Source organism: Aricia agestis, chromosome 14 (assembly GCF_905147365.1).
Source record: "Aricia agestis chromosome 14, ilAriAges1.1, whole genome shotgun sequence".
Taxonomy (NCBI): domain Eukaryota; kingdom Metazoa; phylum Arthropoda; class Insecta; order Lepidoptera; family Lycaenidae; genus Aricia; species Aricia agestis.
In genome coordinates this window covers 6,450,583-6,474,424 of record NC_056419.1, presented here as the reverse complement: position 1 = coordinate 6,474,424, position 23,842 = coordinate 6,450,583, and the positions used below count along the sequence as shown (strand labels likewise).

The window sequence follows — 23,842 nt, the reverse complement described above, 5'->3', positions numbered from 1 at the left end:
TTTTACACTTCCAAAACTAGCACCGAATATAAGTTTAGCTAAATCTTGGTTGTGGGGTTTAATTTCAAAGTTTTTTAAGTGAAAAAACTATGACTTCTTATTGATTAACTTCAAGAAGACTGTAAGTTTAGGTATTATGTAGATTTCTATTTCATCCAAGATGTCTTGTCTTGGCCATCAGGTTATGTCGGCTTTTGGTTATATTATGTAGTAATCTGGCAACCCTATTTACATTCAGCCGGCATGATTGATTTAAAAAGTATCTCCGAGTAATCGCCGTACAAAAAAGATATTTCCTGTTCAAATGATCGGATGCTAGCACGTGATAACCGCCATCGACAATTTGTATCTATCAGCTTTTTAATGGGACCATTAAAATTGTTTGCGGTCAAATCCGCCTTGTTATAATTTGGCGCCTGTTACAACATACTATGATGATACCTTGTGGTTCGTTCGGCTGACGTTTATCTGAAATGAGTGTTACTCCTTAACTGTCGATACTACCAAGGTTCAAATAACATTACTTTTTATGAAATGTTATTTGAACACTGAAAACATCAAAAATGTAAAAGATCAACAAAAAATGGGTATTACAAATCATTATGTAAAAAAAATCAAGTTAAATTATTGCCCCAATAAGTCAATTATTCAAAATGCAAAAATGGGTCATTTTTTGCACCGACAACTTAGGTAGCGGTAATTCCCAAAATCTTGCAAAAACAGTGTCATATTGCTTTTGTCGCGTGTGGTATTTTTTTTGTTTTAGTTATGAGAACTATTTATCACTTTTTGTTTTTTGCGGAACCCTGAGACAGTCCAAAAACATTTTTTTTTTGGATTGTTGTTATAGATTACACAATAGAGCAAAAGTTGAAATCATAATTTGTACAACTCTTGTCTTTTGTCGCAAATAGACTTAACAATGACGTGTTCCACTTTTTGGTCCCACTTTTTATTGCTAACTGTAAAGTGACCAATTTTGTTTGTGCAAATTGTGTGAAAAAGTTATGACTTCACCAAAGTAGAGCAAATGAGGCGTTCAAGGAATTTTTGGGCAAGTACCTACCATAAATTGTTTATGCCCGAATCCGGAATAATAAAACAAAGTTGGTTTGTTTTATTTTTGTCTCTTTTTATGTCTGTGTTGAGTAAGAGGCTTCTGGTTAAAGTGCGTATCACAATTCACGAAAGATTTTTATCTTAAACAATAGACTATAGTGAGACGAAACAATTTTCAAATATATACTTAAACATATCTGGGAGCACATCAGTGCTCCTGCCAAGATTTTTAGTAAAGGCACGGCCGTAGCATACTTTTCTCGAAGCGGTTCGCGGCTTTTTCACACCCCCTTTATCTTCGATGTTAACAAAGCTAGGGATTTAGAATTTCGGTCACTAGGAGCAAGTACTAAAACTAGCTTAACCTCTAAATTACATAACATTTCGATAAATATAAACTATTTATAATATATTTATATATAGATAAATATAGTTACGGATGATCAAAGTTACTACATTTTGTCACTCACTGACTGACATCATCAAAATTCTAAGGTACTTCTAGCTGACTTAGAACCTTGAAATTTGGCAACAAGGTAGGCCGTTATCCACAATGAAAGGAAAAATTATGAAACTGGCCAAGTGCGAGTCGGACTGGCGTACATAGGGTTCCGTACCGTAAATTTGTATGGGAGCCCCCCCTTAAATCACAAGTGTATATACTTTTTATTACTTATTATTAAAGTTGAAATACAATTAAGTATTTTCTGAAATTTTCAAATTTTACTTTTACCATTATGGATATAGAGCAAAAAAGGGCAAAAAACGTGTTTGTTGTATGAGACCCACGATTAATCATTTATTTTATTTTAAGTTGGACTATTAGCTTTTATAGCGACAACAAAAGTACATAATTTGTAAAAAATTAAAATATCTAGCTATTGCGGTTCTCGAGATCTAGCCTCGTGACACACGGACGGACGACAGACAGACAGCGAAGCCTAGACTCATTAGAAATAGGCTCCCGTTTTCATCCTTTGGGCAAGGACACCTAAAAACTGAAAAGTATAATATAACTTTATTAAATAAAAGAAAAGATTTTTATGTTTGTGGCTTTGCAAGAACATTAAAAATGAGTTTCGACTTTATAATCATTATTTTACGTACAAAAGGTAAAATAGTGTTAACAAGGTTAACAATGAAACTATGATATTTAAATTCGATTAAAACTCCATACTCGCTCGATAGATGGTGTAGCACTCCCTTTATATTATCGCGGTATCGCTTGTTTGCGGAGTATAATTATTATGGTTAAAAAAATCCGGAATAGGTCGTAATACTCAATCGAAAGTAACATGCACGAAAAGAAAAGAAACCTTAAAAAAAGAAATTAAATCCCACCAAAACATGAAATGTAAAAAGGAGCCAAGCAAAATATTGCACAGCCATGCAATATATCTATCGTAAAAAGTTTTCAGATCACATTCAAGCCAAGCCTTATTATTTTGTAATTTAAATCAACATTCAGTGAATTTATCAATAGTTTTCTATATTTTATAATTATTATAGTGGCTTGGCAATGAGCACTAGAGAAATAATCAGCAACTGATTGGATTTATTGGGTACCATCATCCATTATCCTATTGGGTACTATCATAATCCATCGTTACATACTAAAAACACTTTACGCTTGCCGTTTGTGTAAGTATGAACTACCTCAAATATGAAGTTTTATATTTGTTTTTCTTGTGCTCATTGCCGAGCCACTATAATAATTATAAAATATAGAAAACTATTGATAAATTCACTGAATGTTGATTTAAACTACAAAATAATTAGGCTTGGCTTGAATGTGATCTGAAAACTTTTTACGATAGATATATTGCATGGCTGTGCAATATTTTGCTTGGCTCCTTTTTACATTTCATGTTTTGGTGGGATTGGGTATTTCTTGTAATCACACAAAATGACTCGGAATAGCTTTAACATTATTTATTATTATTAATCACTTTGATTGTAAGTTATTTGTTGCCGATGACTAGTAGGTCCCTGACGATTGAATGTAAGGAATAGGAATCCAAGAATCCTTACAAAACTTATTTCCGAAAGCAAAAAACGACAAGTTGCTCTTTTGCGCCTCAGCAGTTTTAAAAGGCGGAACGATCAAACGAATAACGAGAACGGTAGCCAAAAAAATGTAAACTACAATGAGTATTCCCAAAATATGGTCAGCACTCGGCCCTCGTAACAATAGTAAAAGGAAAGGATTTCTGGAATAGACCGTGCGGTAGGTTGACAACGTTAAAAAGTATTCCCAAATAATAAAACGCCGCATACATTACATGCCTAATCTATTTATTCTGGCAGCATTTTCACTTTTTTTATTACCAGCAATAAAAATCTATTGTTTTGTATTGTGAGGTCTCGTTTAAAATGCAAAGACTTCGATCGTTCACTTCTTCTTTTGTTACCATCGCCGACACAGAATTTTAATATTACGGCAATAGAATAATTAAGTTATAGCTTTTTAAACAATGCTAAAGGATTATTGGTATCTTTTATTAATATTGTTGAAAACGAAATTGTTTTTGTTTTGTTTTCACTTTTAACGTATTGTGTGAATGCGGCAGCTCATAAAAATAAGGCTGTAGGAACCAAGTTTGAGTTCTCTCTTTCTTTTTGATCTTAATTAGTTATTGTACTATTAGGGCAATATATTGAATTAGTAAGCTTCAAATATAACGTGTCTTCTTTTAGAAATAAGATTATCGCTAAAACTAATGTTTCAAAATCCAGCTCCTCAATATTTATGATAGGTCCTTTCCATGTGTGTATTTATAATAAATTATGTAAACAATGTTTACCTTAGTTTCCCATACTAGCTATTAATTAATAATTAATATTGTAAAATAACAACCCAGGTTTAGTTCGAAACGGCCTACACTGCGGGCAAAGTCGATTTTAATGACGGGGTTCGCGGTGCAATTAGGCGGGGCCTTCTTTGTTTTAGAGAAGAATTTTTATCTAGTAGATTTATTGTGTTTGGGGAAGATGTTATCTACGAGTTCGATTGCTCAACGCAACGGACCGTTCTTAACCGTTTTTGACTAAAGCAGGTAAAGGCGTTTATCGGCCGTTTTGGTTTTTTGTCGCCGCCATTGTTATTATTCGAATTTGGAATCCCTCGAACGTATTAATCTCGCGTGGAGCTGGTGGAAGTGGTCATTACCTAAAACTTTTGGGCGTACTACGGTCGGGGGCTCGGTTATTACGGAACATTCTATTAAATTAACATCATGCTATTCACTAAATTAGATGTATCGCTAAATATTTTATAATGACGGGATGTAAACGTTCGGGATCGTTCGTTTACCAAAGTATTTGTTATTTCAATAAATTAGACCAATTTTTCGTAATCTGTAGTTTCGATTCCCGAGTCCGTTATCAAATTAAAAGCTTAATTGTATTGTTCGTAACTGGTGTTTTTTTTTTGGCAGAATATCTCATTAGTTACATCATAGTTCATACATGCTTTGCAGGTGAAACAATTTTGATAAAGTTTCCGGTACTCGAATTAACTGGTTGTAAGATGGTTTCAATTTAAGGTTTTCGGGAAAGGGAACTATTACTAGTTTAAGTTGTGTATTACGCTTTATAAAACACCGAATGTGAAAACGTGTAAGAACGTAAGTTCAATTATAAAACGTGGATCTGATATTTCATATCGAAAGTCAGAAAGGATAAAATTTTTAATAATGCGACGAAAAGAACTATAGTAGCTTGTAGATGTTCTTATTATAATTTGATTTTCCATCGGACCGTAGAGACACACTGTCATAACTTCACGACATCCAATTTATGTTTAATTTGAAGCCACGTCGCGGCCATTGTCGGTGAGTAAGGTTTCGTTCAGGAACGGAAATGAGGAAGAATTTCCCAGGGAGCCTTTTGAAATGGGAATATTATTTGTCAACAGACGTACCCGGGACGACAATGCCCCGCCCCCGGAAAGAATCAATTATTCGGACTGTGTCCGAAGACGCGTCAAATGGGCGAATTGTTTGTTTAATAACATTTCGCTACCGTCATAAATATCAGGATACTGCCCTTTTCTACTGACTGAGATAATTGTCGCATCTAAAAAGTGTGATCTTTCAATCCGTGAAGCGGATGTGTTTTTGTCCACGTTTTAACAGTTTTATCATGTCTTTTGGGAGGTGTCGTAAATTTTGGATTTAAATTGGTCGTTGTTGCGCTTGTGATCGCTACAAGCGTACAATCTTTTCCGTTTTTTATGCTGTCATCAAAAACTGTACACGCATCACAAATAACCCAAAGGTTTTTTAACCAAATGCTAAATAAATTTTGCTTAAACGTCCGCTTAAAATCAGTTCGATTGCGTTGAAGGCTAATTTAGATATATCTACAGGAAATATAAAGGAAATAAGTATTTTTATATCGAATTTACCAAAGAAAGAAACATTTACAGCTTGGGAGGGCACCAAAAGGATTGAAGTTTGAAAATGAAAGACGCAAGTATTACAAACAGCTAAGATTTTATATTTTGAACTTGAACCTAGAGTTTTTAGCATGAAGTTTTTTAACGAGACCAAAAAAGGATTTGTCATGCAAAAAAAACTTACAAGTTTCTGGACAAAATATGTTAATGTCTCAACTACTGGTTTCTAGAAAGAAAATAAATCAACTGAACATGAAGATGTGAACATAGATAAGTAAGTTTATTCATAATACACATTAAAACATGTGTCTGCCCTCCCAGGATTGAGTCGTGATATTTTTACGAACGTCCTCCGTCGCACGGTAGCAGCGTTGGGTTATCACCCATTTATATGCTATTGCAACAACACTAAATGTGCTTTGAATAACTTAATATGCTTGAATTTCAGGTAAAAACTGAATATGTAAGCTGCTGCTATAACACTATAATGTGTTTGTATTTGCCAAACAGACCTGTTGATTTTTTTTACTCCTTCATCACTTGATCACCGTTATAAACCGGTTTTTTTTTGTCTATTAATAATAAACTTTTACAGCTTAATATAAATTCACCTTAAAAAAAGGAATTAATTTAAAAGCACGTGGTTCGTTTTTTCGCGGAACATGAACGTTTTAACGGCCGCAGCAGTTGGTGGGACCACACAAATATTTACCCGGTGTCGAATATCGCTCCAGTTTGTTTTGTATATCCCGACGAATTGGTAATTATCATTTTATATATATATCTGATATTTTATTATTCATAGAACGATTTAAATTGATAGAAGTGTGTGTTTGTGTTGCTAATTGTTTTTCGAGTCATTAATTTCGTTTCACAAGTTCGTTCGTGTTAATTGGAAAAATCCGTGTCAGCTGAAATGCTCGATATTTCTGTCTTGTCCCAATTTGGTTTGCAATTTGCGTCAAAGTCAGCTTTTGTTTTTTTTCTACCTATTGCATTTGTCACTTATTTCCTGGCTTCTTATTATCGTCTTCTAAGTTCTGCGGGGCTAAAATGGTCGCTTTGAAGAATCATGATATGAATCATAATATCGATGGCCCCAACGAATAAACGTGCAATCGAAAAAAGACAACTTTTCAGGAAGGCAAAAAAACGTTTGGAACCACATAACTTTGACTACATAATAAATAGACAAATATAGTGTATAACCAAATTCAAGGTAAAAAAATTAACTTTCAGCTCATATATTTATTATTAATCAAATATTATCGGTTTACCGCATATTTAAGAAAAAACCATATTAAATTATTATTCTAGTGAATAATATTATGTGACTTGTTAACACTATTGTATCAATGCACGTTTATTCGTGTCATAAATGAAGTTTTAACAAGTGCAGTGAAATGTTGCATGGTTATTCCACGTATATTTTATTTCCCGTGAGCCATGCTGTGGTCATTTACACGCTTATTCTTGTATATTTTGTTGCTTTTACACGTTTGTAAAGATAAAAGCCCGTATATTAGTGTTAAGAAGATCGACTTATTATTGATGTAACACGACCTTATAAGTGCATGGTATAAAATATAAATCTATACTAATATTATGAAGTGGAAGAGTTTGTTTGTTTGAACGCTCTAATCTCAGGAACTACTCTTCCGATTTAAAAAATTCTTTCGTTGTTAGATGGCTCATTTATTCAGGAAGACTACGGGTTATAAATTATCACTCTAAGACTAATAGAAGCGCAGAAACATAGGAAAACGTGGAAAAAACCGGGAGAATTATTTGAAGACGCTTATCTCGCGAACTACTGGATGAATTTTTAAGTTATTTGGCACAGATGTAGAGTAGACCATGACGTAAAGGAACGTAGGCTATTTTTTGCGAGAATATGTACGGTTTCCGTAAAATTTCTCATTTATGTGGGCGAGGCCGCGTGGAACGTCTAGTTAGCTAATATTTTCTTGTTGACAGTTCAGTAAAACAAATTGTTGACCTATTATTGTTGTTGATAAATATTGACCTCCCTTGCGCCTATGTGTGGATACATACATATAAAATGGAGTACAACCTTGCCTATAGATCCTTAAAGAGAGAGATCACTCGGGCAAAGAAACAGCACGTCAATAGTATTGTTAAGAGACTCGAGTGCCTTACTTTGGGAACCCGTAAATTCTGGTCTCTGGCCTAAGCTATTGAAGGATATCTCTGAAAGCCATCCTACCATCCCTACAAGTAGGAAATGGATCGTTGGCCCACGACACAAACTACAAAGAGGATCTTCTGGGTAAGCTCTTTGCGTCAAACTCGACCCTTGATGTCCTTGGAATAAAAACCGCCGACCATACCACAATGCAGGGGCATCATGTCGCATCGGTTACATCTGCGCTTAAAGTGAATAGCCCGGCGTGCCTTTGATATTCAAAAGTCGATTGGGCCTGACGGAATCTCTCCTATTGTGTTGAAAAAGTGTGCTTTAGAGTTGGCTCCGGTCTAAACGTGTCGTTTTCGGTTCTCCTACTCTTTACCGCCATTATCCCGGCTTCTTAGATGATAGCCTTAGTGTACCCGATCCCCAAAAAAGGTAACCGCTCAAATCCTTCCAACTACAGACCAATTGCTGAGGCCTCCGTCTTCTTGAAGACAATGGAATCCATTATCAGCTCTTTCGATACTTGGGCGGCCAGATATTACTAAGCGACAAACACGACAAACATTACGGGCTCCAAAAGGGTCGCTTGGCTGGTTATCTCTTGGTGTACCAAACTCATCTTTGGGCTCAGGTGATTGTGTGGAGAGGAGAGGTATTGGCTGTTAGTTTGGATATTGTGAAGGCCTTTGATCGGGTTTGGCTTAAAGCGCTGCTATCAAAGTTTCATAATAATATGGGCTCCCCGAGAATTCATGCAAATAGATCACAAGTTTTTTGGCAGATCAATGACATGCTACAGACCAACGGCTACCTACCGGCTTCCACGAAACGAAACGAAGTACTTGGCGTAAACATATCGAGCGAAGTCCAGTTCCGGTGTCATCTAGAGGGTGATGCCAAGTTAGCCTCGAAAAAACGTGTTCTTAGGCGAGACAGTGTTTCAGTCTGGACCAATGCCTGCAACTCTACAAGATGCAGGTTCGGCCTCATATGAAATTCTGTTATCATCTCTGGGCAGGGACCCCAAAATACCAACTAGTCCCTTTGGATCGTATCCAACGAAGGGCCGCTCGAATTGTTGACTGCCATAATGTTTCAAACAGGCTGAACCCCTTGGAATTACGCCGAGATGTAAATAGCTTAACTCTGCATCCTCAATCGGTTGTATCACGGGGAGTGCTCTGAGAAATTGTTCGGAATCATACCTCCTGCAACTTTTCGCCATCGTTCCACGTGACAAATATACCATCCTCATAACTTTGATGAGTGGCAGTCTTCTACCGTGCTTTTTTCGCGTAACTTTCTGCCGCGCGCTGTAAAATTTGGAATGCACTGTCACCAGCAGTATTTCCGGACCTATACGACCTGCAAACCTTCAAGAAGAGAGCATATTCCCTCTTAAAAAGACCGGAAACTCACCAGCAGCTCTTCTGATAAACTTTACAATAGCTCTTCGAATAACCTTTAAGAAAACAGAAAAGACAAGAGAAATTAGTAAAAGATAATAGAATAGCTGTGATTATTATATTCAAAGTTTCGCCACCTGAAATGAGGCATTACTCATAGAAGTCGCTTGCATTTTTACACGAATAATCGTGCAAGAGTTATAACCCAAAGGATAGAATTATAACTCTTGCACGTTTATTCTGGTGAACTCAAATAAACAAATAATCTGCAATAAACGCATGTTTTATTATTAATGTGATATATGTTATTATTTTTTCCGTACAATAAAGGTCTACATTGCTATAAAATCGTTTTTTTAAGTCAAAAAAATTCCAAAAAATTTACATAGATACATTTTTTAGAATTCAAATAAATATACATACGTGGGAGAGCCATGCTTCAGCACGAATGGGCCGGCTCGACCGGAGAAATACCACGTTCTCACAGAAAACCGGCGTGAAACAGCGCTTGCGCTGTGTTTCGCCGAGTGAGTGAGTTTACCGGAGGCCCAATCCCTTACCCTATTCCCTTCCCTACCCTTCCCTATTCCCTTCCTTTCCCATCCCTACCCTCCCCTATTACCCTATTCCCTCTTAAAAGGCCTGCAACGCACCTGCAGCTCTTCTGATGCTGCGAGTGTCAATGGGCGACGGAAGTTGCTTTCCATCAGGTGACCCGTTTGCTTGTTTGCCCCCTTATTTCATTTAAAAAAAAACATAGGTGTATCATAGGCCATGCAAACGAAAAATCAAAAAAAATTTTTTTTGGGTAAGAGCTCTTGCACGTTTATTCGTTGGGGCCATCGATATGATTAATTTTTCTAAAATTGCAAAATGCAACTCTGCTTTCAATTCAGTTCTGTATTTTTGTACTAATTTGACATTTGTCAGTTTGACAGTTTTGACAATTCATTTGCTGAATTGATTGAGAGGAATTGCTAAATGTGACCATTTTAGCGCCACCGCTCTAGCTTAGCTTTATAAAACTGTGAACAACCTAGACTCGTATTTTATGGATCACGTTATTCACCTGAAGTGATCACGAAATAGCTGTTTCTTATCTCGCCAACTGATCCATTCGGGGCTGGATTTGTTAGTTTTCTACATTGTTGTTTGGTTTATGATAATAATAGGCGTTCGGCCCCACCTCGGGAGCGACACGGTGTGAAACTTAACGCTTCCATTCACCCGGACTTTATTATCGCAATTTAGCGAGGAGTTGTTACTTCAGAAAAAATGTTCGTGAAAATTTAGAGGCATGGGCGTGAACATGCACGATCGTGCCGGTCGTGTTTTTGAATATTTCTTCATTCCTTTACTTAAATAATACACTGATAGATTATCTTATATATAAAATTCTCGCGTCACAATGCTAGGCCGCGTACTCCTCCGAAACGGCTTTACTGATTTTTAAACAAATTTTATATGCACATTCAGTTGGTCTGAGAATCGGCTACTGGGCACTTTTTATATTGATAAGTGCATTTGTTGAATAAATAATAGTAAATTATTACAAGTTCCAACTCGAGACTGACGGCGACTATTGTTTACGGACGGGATAACGATGGACGTTGCCATGGTGACATACTTATTTAGTCACTTCAGTAAAATAATACGGGCGAAGAAACGTTTGCCGAGACAGCTAGTAATATTAGATTTTAACTTAAAAATATATAGTTAACTAATTTTAGTACCTTTATGTTTATTTCAAGTTGAGAAAACATAACCCAATTAAAAGTTATTTGTTATTTGTTAACAAAACTCACGCACGAGTACGCCCGTATGTATAAAAGAAGCGAAAAGTTAGCGGAACGTCTGTGAGCACTCCGCAGTAATGTCCCCTATTGTGCCCCCAGATAAGATATAACTGGGACCTATTGATACCGTCCTCTGACCGGCGGGCTGCTCACGTAATAGTTTTGTTGTTATCTCTCGTAACTCCTCTCGAGATGCGTCTGGGACGATATTAAAAAGATTTGGCAGCGGGCCATCGAGATATTGATCTTTATGCTCGGCCAGACGGCAATAGGAGTTTGCTAAGAGCCATGCCGGTCGCTTTAATGACTTCCCATGCTAGCTAGGACCGTTCCGAAACAGTTGCTACAGTTTCCGAATGTTGTGTTCCTTCCATAGATCGAGCATTAAGGTGCTCCGGGACGCGATATAACTTCCTTGATCGATGGTCGGCTCCTATCTGCGTTGCTAAATTATTTTTTTATGTTTTCACCTCGTTATTATCGTCGGGCCCGATAAGACTGTCGAGGGTGGTCGATAATGCAGCAAATTAGAGAAATTATTGAGTCACTCGGTCGCAGCTGGGACTCGCGCGAGCAAATTGATACAATTCACACGTATTGTTAAAAACGAAAATAATTAAGTCGAAAATGTGTGAAGGGCGACACCTGCGCTCGTATCTGAGATCGGACCGTTACGGTTTATGGTGCTCCTACCAAAAACAATGATAATGGCAAAAAGGAGAATGCGGGCGAGGCCAGGTACGGCGTGTGGGTCGCGGCGGGGATCCACAATTTATGATTGCGCCTTGTCAAAGTGTTAATGAACGCAGGCTGTTGCTCTTTATTGAGATAAGGCCCGCAGTCGGACCATTACTTATTGGTATTGCGTGTCCCTTTATACGCTTACTCCCGAGCACATTCGTGCGCTGTCCTTATTATCGCCACCTTTCTCTATGAGCTAATAATAGGATATTCATAGAGTTATTAATTGCGGATCATGTCCACTTTATCTAGCTGGAATTTATGGTAGCGTTAGTATTAGTGGTGTTTCATAATAGAAATTTGAATAATATTTGTCATTTCTAGTTACTTTGTAATATTATGTATATTCCTTGTAAGCTGTAACTTGCTTATGTTTGACTAAAACTGTAAATTAGACTTGCCTACATAATTTAGAAAAGTCGATATTGTTCTATTAATTTACATAAATATCGATTGCTGCTAAATGGTACAATTTATAAATTCTTAGATTTTATTAAAACTTTTGGATATATTATTATGGTTTCTTATCTGGCTGATCTATTACTAAATGATATTGATGAATGATCCCAACGCCTTATTTCATCGCCTAAAGTGAGATTTATTAATCGTTATTATTAAAAGCGTAGCATCGAATCAACGTTTGTTTTTTATAACACATTATTTTAGTAATGACTTGACCAATAAAAGCTTTCAATTTGATCGAACCGTTTTATCTGCATCCCACACATAAAATTCATTATAAATCAAATTGTGGAGATAAGAATTCGCTTACAAGATTAATAAATTACACATCAAACTCTTATCAATAGGTCGGACGTATGACATATCGGATGCGTTTTTACGATCAAATAAACTCAACAGCTCGGTTGCATTGCTGGGACCTATTTTCATGACTCGAATTTCACTTCGAGGTTGTTTCACTTGCATGCATACACACTGTCTTGCTTGACAGCCTGTAATCGAAGATCAACTCGAGGCATGAGAATAGCTCCTGTTGATTCAGTTGAGTTGGGCTGACGATGAGATCGAGTGATACGAAATGATATTGATCATTATACATCCACTTTATAGTGTTCTCCAAGTTTTTATTTGCTCTATTCAGAAGACCTCTAGCTAAAAATGCAGTTGTATAGTTAATATAACATTTTGTTTCAAGAAATATCGTATCATTTAGTGTTTCGTACAAGAAATGTCTTATAGTAATCACAGATTCTTATTAGAGTCTTGTACATTCTCATTAGTACATAAGAAGTTCGGATATATAGATGTTCCAATTTTTTATATTATGACCTTTGTTCTTTTTCAGGTAAGTCTTCTATACGTATACGATATACCAGAAAAAAACCTGTTCCACGAAAATATGTGGTTACTGGTAAGTAGATAACTAGATAGTATAGATACCTACTTTAAAGGTTGTATTTTTTCGGTTCGGTTCTTTTGGTCAGGTTATGTTTAGCATGAGCACAGGAGAAATGCAAAGAAATACATACAGATTATACAAAATAACAGAAATGTCATTGTCAACCTCTCACCTTGTCCCTTCTTCAGTAGATATATAAACTCCATGCTGACCAAGCTGGACATTGAAGAAAAATAAATTCAATGGCATTTTCGCACTCGACTGTACAAACGTGACTGACTTTAAGGGTGAATACGGCTCAATCAATCCGCGGACAGGTTACCTGTCGCGGTCCAATAAGATAAACACGTTGGGTTTTCTATTCAAATAGATATCAATGTAATTTCCACTCGTCTCGCAAGTTGCTACATTGTCGTCAATTTATTACAAGTACGGCTAGCTAAAATGGTCGCTTTGAAGAATCATAATATGATTCATTTTTCTAAAATCGCAAAATGCAACTCTGCTTGCAATTCATTTCTGTATTTTTGTACTGATTTGACATTTGTCAGTTTGACAGTTTTGATAATTCATTTGCTGAATTGATTGAGAGGAATTGCTAAATGTGACCATTTTAGCCCCGCAGGTATGGACGGTGTGTTTTTGTTGGGATGAACTTTGTTTTTGTCTGTACGATGGCCTACTGAATATACCCAGTTAAAGCGTAGAAAACGTTAAAGGAAATCCGAAATTATTAGTCTACCGTTATATTATATACCTATTCCTTTCACTCCCCTATTCTTAATCAAAATTTCTAATTGGAAAAAAAAATCCTATTAGATTTTTTACAGAACTCTACTATGGCCTATGAGCTACATTCAGGTCAACAAAAAGGTCTACAAAGTTAGATAGATACACGACATTGAAGTAATTTAATGTTTTGTCCTCGTCTATCAGGCCACTGTTCTAACGTATCAGACAAGAACAAAACTTTTGTAAATCTATAACTTTATATATACACAGTGTTGTTATTTTTATTAGCAAGGAAGGTTAGGTTCACACGGCACAATCCTGCACGTTTTCTTGCAGTATACGTCTTAACGAATAAACAGTGGCGCATACAATGTAAGTATATAGAACCATTCACAAGTGGTTATTTATAGCTGTAGCCATTATTGATATCGAGAAAAAAATAGCAAAAAAAATCACGTTTGTTGTATAGGAGCCCCCCTTAAATGTTATTTTTTTTTGTTTTAAATCGACTTCCAAAAAGGAGGAGGTTATATGTTCGGCTGTGGATATTTTTTTTTATTAGTATTTGTTGTTATAGCGGCAACAGATATGTGAAAATTTCAGAAGTCTAGCTATAGCCGTTCTTGAGATACAGCAACAGACGGACAGACAGGCATCGAAGTATTAGTAATCGGGTCCCGTTTTTACCCTTTGGGTACGGAACCCTAAAAATGATTTTATTTTTGCATTTTAAATTTTTTCAGTATCAAACATTGGAAAATAAAAGCAGAAGAAATAGCTCTTTCTTGAGAAACTGTTTATACGCCGACGATCTCGACAAGAATGTGGCTTGCATAATTACTGTGTTGTGCGGTAGATAAGTCAGCACGTGTGGTAGGCGCTTTAAAGTTTCTTGAAACTGACGTCAATGCACAATGTCAAGTTAACAAGCAAATTCAAGTTCCCTTATTGCTAACACGTTTTGATCTGGTATTTCGACAATGTAGTCACAGCCCGGCTAGCTCAGTCGGTAGAGCATGAGACTCTTAATCTCAGGGTCGTGGGTTCGAGCCCCACGTTGGGCGAAATCTTTTTGTGTATTTTTTTTAGATTCCTTGATTTAAAAAAAATCGGTGTCGGAAATAAGCATTAATTATATCAATTTTAAAAATATTTAAATTATGTATCTTTAATAAACTATAAAAGACAACATAGTACTGTTATGTATTTTTTAATTAAGTATCAATATATTTCTAGCTAGCTAGCAAGATCATTTTAATACATATTTTATAATGAAGTCGCTAAAGTTCAAAATGATTAAGCATAATTTTCAGACTTAGGTTGTGTAACGAATTGGATAGACTTTGACTGTGTAGTTTTATTTTAATTCTCGATAATTTTGCAATTACAATTTTAGATGAAACAATAACAATTGTTTGCTATAAGAATTTTATCCTATAGCTACCGTGATCAACATTAAACAGCTCCATCAAAGCCCGGACATAATATTATTTTTCTCATCATTGATACAAATTAACGCAGAGATTCTATTGGTGGGCTCGTTAGAAGAATGCCAATGCACTTTAACACCCAATCAGACTTACGCAACGCGGCGGAGGTCGTGTGATGGACATTCATATAACACGCTCCCACGGCACACGTCATAATACAAATGAATATAGCAGTGTAACTTGGCTCTGATCTTGAAAATCGTGCAACACAGACGGAAATCTCACGTGCGTGTTACATGATAGGCACAGGGTACTTGCACTGTTTGGTGAACATAAGTTTTGATGACACCGAATCTGAAAGAAGTGCATAATGGTAATGTTTTGAAAATAATTATATTTTGTACGAATTTTTTTTTACTTTTAAGCATTTGACATTTGATATTCAATAACTTTAAATTATAAAGTAGCTCTCAGTCTGTAGCCTGTTCAGCCCTTTAAAGTTATCTGAAATCAAGGTTATCTGTGTGCCTGATTTGGATGTTCTAGTATGGAGATTGATTGTCTACTGTATATTTATTTATACTGTGCGTTACCAAAACCCATAGAGATGTGAACAGTAACCTTAAAGGTGTTGATTTGTCACAAAATTGAAGTGGCACAAGAAGTTTGTACTTAAGTATTTAGATTTCTCGGTGTGAGAAAGCCAAAACTACTTGAAGGGCAGCACTTGGATAATAAAGTACAGTCCAATTGAGTCATGACTCATGACTCATGAGTCATGATAGAACTAGTCGTCAAAATATTGCCTCTAGAGAAGCAAAATGTTTTTAAAGAAGAATAGAGTTAAGTACGTATAACTCTAGGACACTTTCCATATTTCGCCTTATTATTATATTATTCTCTGTCGAGTGTGTTTACAATCCTATCAGGATTTGGGACAACAATATAGACTGAAGTATTTTTATGAATAAGGGTGTCAAGGTTGTATAAGCTTTACAGGTAAATATCAGTAACATACTCTAAATCAGAAATGAGCTAGTTGAATATACATATCTGCATTGTTGAAAAGGGCATCTTAATCAGGTTCTGTTTTACCTCTATAGTTAATGCAATTTATGAATTGCCATACTTTACGTTTATCGAAGCGAACAACTGAAATAAGTTTACTATAATTGCAATTAATGTCCGACAGTTTTCAATTACATACGTGATACGGCGCAGTAATTTCGTTTTCATCGCGCACCTTATTAAGTATTAAATATGATTGCATGTTAAGTCGCTAGATGCTGTTTACTTAATTCCTTGGGTTAATCAAAATGTAATTAGTCTGCACTAATGCATGGTACATAATATTATCTGTGGTATTATTATAAATTGTTACCTTTGTTTATATGTTACTGCGTGAAATAATTATACCCCCATTCCACTATTTGAATGCTCAAAAAAGCTTGTAAGGTTTCAATTACCTAAATCAAACGTTTGATGACTGTTTGATGTATAATAAGACATTACTATTTTTACATTTAACCCATCAATCCCTAAACGACACCCGACTGCCGCATAACCATTGAAAATCTATTGTCTGCGATTCCCACGAAACGCATTTTATCGAGGCGGCATATAGATTAAAACATCAGCAGAATCGGGGTACTCTTTAAAAGTTAAAACTCAGTTAACTTTTGAAGATAACTGGTAAGTAAATTACTCCCCTCGAGATGGTACGTCCGCAGCGTCATAACAAGCGGAAGATTGAGGTGGCACGATAAGAAATCGGAAATCTCGCCGAAAATACGCGGGCACCTCCAACGCGGCGGTAATTTTTACAAGGGATTCCTGGGTTTGATACGCAGGCCAATCATTACCCGCCGAGGTATGCGTCGAGCCGGCTTTTTGCGAGATCTATGGAGATATCCAGGCTGAATATTATGCGGCGCGCTCTCCAAACGGATCGACGTGCGCGCAGGTATTTTGAGATTCATTTCGCCTCGTTTTATTTTGTTCTTGATAAAGTGCCAGCTCCGTAATAGCAAACTTCTAAATATCTTCACCGAGATTGCCGTACACTTTAAAATTGCATTGGAAATTCCTTCAGATTTTATTTTCTTTAAACGTTTTATACATTCTTTAGCCTTCGACTCGTAGTCTCTTTATTGTTCCTCGCATCTCGCGTCGGGCCGACTCGTTAACGCGACCTTCTGTTATTTATTGTATCCTCCTCAGAAAATACAATTTCCAATTCGTATACAAATAAATTTAAACGCGCATGTATTAGCGTCCCCTTATATATGACACGTGGGACCTTTCGTTTGTTTCGAGCGACGTGGATTTAAATTGACGCTGCGTTGATCCTCGGTGCGTTGATTAACTTTTTCCGAGAAGTATTTTTTAACCTTGATTAATTAAACATTAAGAGGATGGAGTTTTGTATAGGCTGTGCTAATGATAAGTAAGCTCATTCGACAGTTAAATGTGAGCAGCGTCGATTGTTAAAGAAGGAACAATCCAGCTGATTTAAGATAAAAGGGAAGGCGTGAAATAAATTTATTTGTAACTTGCAACCAATTGGTATTTAATTGGCGTGTCAGCGGAGACTCATTGGCCTCCCCGGTGCTCGGAATGGAAATAACGTCGGTTTTCTTTTATATCTTCCAAAGCTCGGAAAATGTTGTTCGAATTTTTAAGACCTCTTGAAATTTTTCGCGCTTTAGTTTTATTTGCGAGCGTCTGGTTACGTTATATTTCTTTTCAGTTATGTTAAATAAACCGGCGCTCGTGATTTAACTTGATTTAGGGATAGATATTTAAATTTTACAGAGATTTAGTTTGCTATTGCAAAAAATTTGTAGCTGTAGTCAGTAGAAATGTAAGAAAACTGATATGTTCTTCGGACGAAAACTAGTAAATAGTAATCATACAAAATTGAATCGAACTTTCTAAGCAATAAAACATTCTTCTGTCTATAAGCCATGCATGATCCACCCCTTGATTCTCTGATCTTTGCGCCCCTGCCACTTGATATAAGATATCACGATTAATCACTGCCTAGTCTGTAAGAGATTTATTCCTCACCTGTTGTGCCAATTATTACCAAACGGAAGTCATTTTATCGAATTTGTTCTTTTAGTAATCAGTTGAATTTATAATGGCGGTGTCGCCACTCGTATGCATAAATAATATGAATTGATGTAAATAACTAAAGTTGAACAAATGTTATTGACGTTTTATAAGGCTTTATTTACTAAGTACTCGTCGTTAATTAGTTTTTGTAAAACCGACGCTTGGGCTGTGTTTCGCCGAGTAAGTGAGTTTACCGGAGGCCCAATCTTCTACCCTACTCCCTTCCCTACCCTTCCCTATTCCCTTCCTTACCCTTCCCTATTCCCTTCCTTACCCTCCCCTTTTTCCTCTGAAAAGGCCGGCAACGCACCTGCAGCTCTACTGATGTTGCGAGTGTCCATGGACGACGGAAGTTGCTTTCCATCAGGTGACCCGTTTGCTCGTTTGCCCCCTTATTTCATAAAAAATAATACTAGGAAGATACTGAATGTATGCTTGAATTTAAATAAAATATTGGTATTACTTTTGGAAGCTGATATATCATGAGTATAAAAAACGAATACATATTATAATATGAAATTAATAACTATGAAATGAACGTTCATATTATATACTGAAGGTTATTTCTGTATTTTTATTATAATTTTGTTGCTTTCAAATTATGAGTTAATAAGGCTGTAAATACGGTAAATTACGGCATCTTTGTAGGGGGAGCGTCTTAAGTCAAAATGTATAGTTTGCGCAAATAAAGAGCGGGCAACACCGAGGCTTGTATAAATCTTGTTCTTGTCCCATAAGTAACTTCCGAACGAGTGCGTGTGATCTATTAATCAGCTTCGACCACCGCTTGGTAATTCATTTTTTGGTCCAATAAATTATTTCGTAGGCCGGTGGAAATTTATAGTTGTGGAAATGTCAATTAGGAACCCCGTGAGTAATAATGAGATGTCATTTGTCGGTGTCCGTTTACAATTTAAAAAGCGATATTGTGTTAAATAAGAAATATGAGGCCCTCGCGTGCTTGGGGAAGTGATCAAGCGAGGTTTCGTAATATTGTTCGCGGTAGGGTTTAAGATCTGTCGTCCCGAAACATTTCATGCCGTTTTTAGGTGACAATAGGCATGATGACTATTTTTTTTTCTTATCGGTAATTGAAGGACACTTTAAAAATAGAAACATCGTTGAAAGAATGACTTTGATAGCTTAAAAATTTACCAATACCTAGGTAACATTGAAAATGTTTAGAAAATGAAAAACGGCTTAATGTAGGAAGTTGACAATACTCTTATTGTTTTTAGAAGTAATGTCCGTTCCTCTCTACACATCGTCGCATTTGATGGAACCACCGAAAAAAGCAGTGGGCCCAGTCTTCCTTAGGGGTCTCTTCTGTGGCATTTTCGTACGCTTTAATCGCATCTTCAGGGCTCGTAAAGCGAGTACCTCGAATTTTATCTTTATTTCTTGGGAATAAATTAAAGCCGCAGGGCGCCAGGCCAGGACTATATGGCGTATGACTCAATATCTCAACACGTGCCATAGTCAAATATTCAACAGTCCGTCTCGCGGAGTGCGCTGAAGCATTGTTGTGGTGAAGGAGTGTCCTGCTTCGAGGGCGCTGCTGTCGAATTTTTTCCTAGACGACAGGCATACAGCGATTGACATACCATTCTGCAGTAACTGTCCTTTCATCTTCTAGCACAAAAGTCGCAAAATTACATTTCCGACCAAAGAGTGAGGCAATCATCTTTTTGCCTTGACTTCTTCCTTTCTTTACCTTAGTTGGCCAAACCTCGAAAGGAAACACCCCTTGAGCTGATTGTCTTTGGGTTTTGGGTTAGCAATATATCCAGCTTTCATCACCTGTGAGGTTGTCAAATACAGCATTTGAGTTACCGCCGTTGAACTTATCTAACATTTGGCGACACCAGTCCACGCGAAGGCGTTTCTGGTCGTCGATTGAAGTATGGGGAATGCATCTGGTACAAAGCTTCCTGACGCCTAAATGTTCATGTAATATTTTTTTAACTTGACTCATAGCAATGCCTGGGCTTGCCCGTATCTGCTGGTAGGTCACTCTTTTATCTCCCTCTATCATGCGTCGCACAACACTAATGTTCAGTAGTCGCTGTTAAAGGACGTCCCGCACGCGGATCATCAATGAGATTGCTACGTCCACGTTTAAACTCGTTAAACCAATTGTAAATAGTGACACGAGACGGGGCTTCATTATGAAATGGTAATAGCAGCCTATCAAAGCTTTGTTATTGAGTAAGCCCACAACGAAAGTCATAAAAAATCATTAACTGAAAATTTTCTCGCGTTAAGTTCATTTTCACGTGTAACAAGAGTTTTAGATTTGCAGCCAATTCACCAAAACAAACGACAAATAAATGTAATATACCAGATTATGTTACCAAAGAGTTCTAAAATTTTAATTTAAAAAAGTTTTCATTAGTAATGTTTCTAACTGGCTAGTTCTAAACACTTTCAGTGTGACCCACATGAAATTGTCATATACAATTCAAATATCTCATAAAAAAAAACCTGCCCGAAACGCTCCATACAAAGTGCTACGAAAGACTGACGTCAGTCTTTCGTAGTTTGTACGCATCGGGAGACAACTTTGTTCGACAGGTATATTAAATATTGCGTTTATGAAAGTGGTTTCATAACAAAAGTTGCTTTTAATTGCATAAGTTATCGAATTGTATACAAATATTATAAAATTTAATTGAAAAAAAAATCGACTTGAATATCCAACTTGAAAGGCGCATAACAAAAAAAAAATACAAATGCTATCAAGCTGAAATTTTGGGAACAGTTATTTTTTACCGTGATTTATTTATTTTATTAACAAAATTTGCTAATCTTTGACCTTGTCATCATCCCTATTGCATTTTAATGTCGGATACAGTTTTTGTACATTTCCCTTAATTAATTCATATTGAGTATTGACATACAGTTTAAAGCTTAACTATTCTAATGCCTCCTATGACGTGTACCCATTTTTAGGGTTCCGTACCCAAAGGGTAAAAACGGGACCCTATTACTAAGACTTCGTTGTCTTTTCGTCTGTCCGTCTGTCTGTATGTCTGTCTGTCTGTCGCCAGGCTGTAACTCAAGAACCGCTATAGCTAGACATCTGAAATTTTCACAGATTGTGTATGTCTTTTGCCGCTATAACTACAAATACTAAAAAGAAAATATTATTATTATTTAAGAGGGGCTCCCATACAACAAACATGATTTTTATGGCCTTTTTTGCTTGATATCAATAATGGCAACAGTAAGCACTTGAAATTGTCACAAAGGCCTTAGATATATTTGTACTTTAATAATTAATAATAATATTTAAATAAATAAATATTTAAGGGGTGCTCCCATATAATTTTTGGCAAATTTTTGCTCTATAACGGTACGTGCGCGAGTCCGACTCGCACTTGGCCGATTATTATACATTTCTCTTAATTCATATTGGGTATTGACATTTGACATACAGTTAATTACTATTCTAACTAGAGATCGCCTAATGGTTGATATTCGACCTTAAATTTCTTTATCTTCTTCTTTTGGCTCCCCTTTTAAAGTATTGACTATTTCAGATTAATTGATAAAAAAAGACATTCCTTTTTTAATTTGACAACAGACTTCAACCATAAACAAAAATGTATAATTCGTATGTACAGGCTTGTCATTAAAAAAAATGGTGGCGTGCATATTGTAGTGTTTGTAATGTTTTATTTGTTAAAAAATGTATGATAAAAGCATAATTTATTTATTATTATTGTTATTATTAATGTTGTCAACTGTATCCAAATCGTTTGTTGATTTTGATGAGACACTTTTCAGATTAACAGTTACCTAAATAAGAGAGTTAGCTTAATCCTTAGATTTCAATCTAAAAAAATCACAACTTAACATAACATGCTTTTTTTTATGAAATAAGGGGGCAAACGAGCAAACGGGTCACCTGATGGAAAGCAACTTCCGTCGCCCATGGACACTCGCAGCATCAGAAGAGCTGCATGTGCGTTGCCGGCCTTTTAAGAGGGAATAGGGTAATAGGGGAGGGTAGGGAAGGGAAGGGAATAGGGGAGGGTAGGAAAGGGAATAGGGTAGGGGATTGGGCCTCCGGTAAACTCACTCACTCGGCGAAACACAGCGCAAGCGCTGTTTCACGCCGGTTTTCTGTGAGAACGTGGTATTTATCCGGTCGAGCCGGCCCATTCGTGCCGAAGCATGGCTCTCCCACGTATGCTGTTACAATGTTACGACTTACGTCATTCGCGACTTGTCCCGATGTTACTTTCATTACTACCCGTTCTCAGCAGTCAGCTGTATTTAAATGCGGTCCTGTTTCCATACGACGTGTCCATACGAAATGAGTCTAAATTATAAGTTAACCCCGCTAACATTCTTATTTGCGCTGCTGCGGGTAAGTGAGAAAAATTGTTACTAATTGCATTTTTTATAGCAGCACTGTATTGCAAGATCGCTTTGATATTCTGTTTTCAGTTTGGTTTAAAATACAGTATTTTTTTTCTTGTTATGATAACATTATTCAATAAATAAAAATTATGCAGTAGTCATTCATCACTTGAAAGTAGAATCCCTTTTTCCGTTTCTGTGTGAACAATATTAACTCACTGTTTTTTGTAGAGCTTAGTTTTTAGGGTTTCGTACCAAAAGGGTAAAAACGGGACCCTATTATTGATACTTCGATGTCTGTCCGTCTGTCTGTCTGTCTCCAGACTGTATCGCAAGTAACGCTATAGTTAGACTTCTGAAATTATTTACAGACTGTATATTTCTAATGCCGCTATAACAACAAATACTAAAACAAAATAAAGTAATATTTAAGGGCTTTTTTCATTCATCATTTTTGGCTCGTTATCTATAATGGCAACATATAGACACTTGAAATTTTCACAAAATACTCAATTGTATGTGTACTTTTATATTGACTAATAAAATTAAAATAAAATTAATAATTAAGAGGTACTCCCATACATAAAAAACCCAATTTTTTCTCTACTTTCGCTCTTTAATAGTACGGAACCATTTGTGCGCGAGTCCGACTCGCACTTGGCCGATTTTTATATAGAGATTTGCGTAATGTAGAAGCTCGGTTAGTTTTTCAATTAATACAACCATTTTATTAGGAAAAATGTGGCTCCTTCAAAGATTGTCCAAGTATTGTCCATACAATTGTTTAAATATTATAATATCACAAAGAATCACTAAATCTCTTTCTATAGCGGTCACGATGTGCAGAGGGGTTAGTGCGAGTTTTATTCGATCATACGCATCGAGCACGTTAACGCGAATTTATTTATCAAAGCAGCGCCATCTACTGGCTAACGTGGATACTGCTTTGATCCCATATAAATTCGCGTTAACGTGCTCGATGCGTCGGATCGAATAAAACTCGCACTAACCCCTCAGTTTAGACATTCCTGTCATGTTCCTCTTGGCTTAGAAATCCAGGCATTTCTAAACTATGATTATTCCTTCCACCAAGTGGACCTGTTTATGATACTAGCCCAGTGATACTGAAGTATGACATTTGTTTTGCATATTTAATGCGAAATAATAAGGCGGGTGCGTTCCATAATTGTGGTACATGATATTTCTTGTAGCGTTCAGATACAGGATGAAAACCTTCTGCATATCTGTTTTTTTTATATATAAGTACAAGAATTACTCG

At 36.4% G+C, this 23,842-nt stretch overlaps 1 protein-coding gene and 1 non-coding gene across 2 annotated transcripts in view; both read left to right on the top strand.

The window, feature by feature from the left end:
* Positions 1 to 23,842, top strand: part of LOC121733849 (lysine-specific histone demethylase 1A) — a 437,211-nt gene that overhangs the window by 300,237 nt on the left and 113,132 nt on the right. The window lies entirely within an intron of this gene.
* Positions 14,640 to 14,712, top strand: Trnak-cuu. The gene has a single exon. It is a non-coding gene; the product is annotated as a tRNA-Lys (tRNA).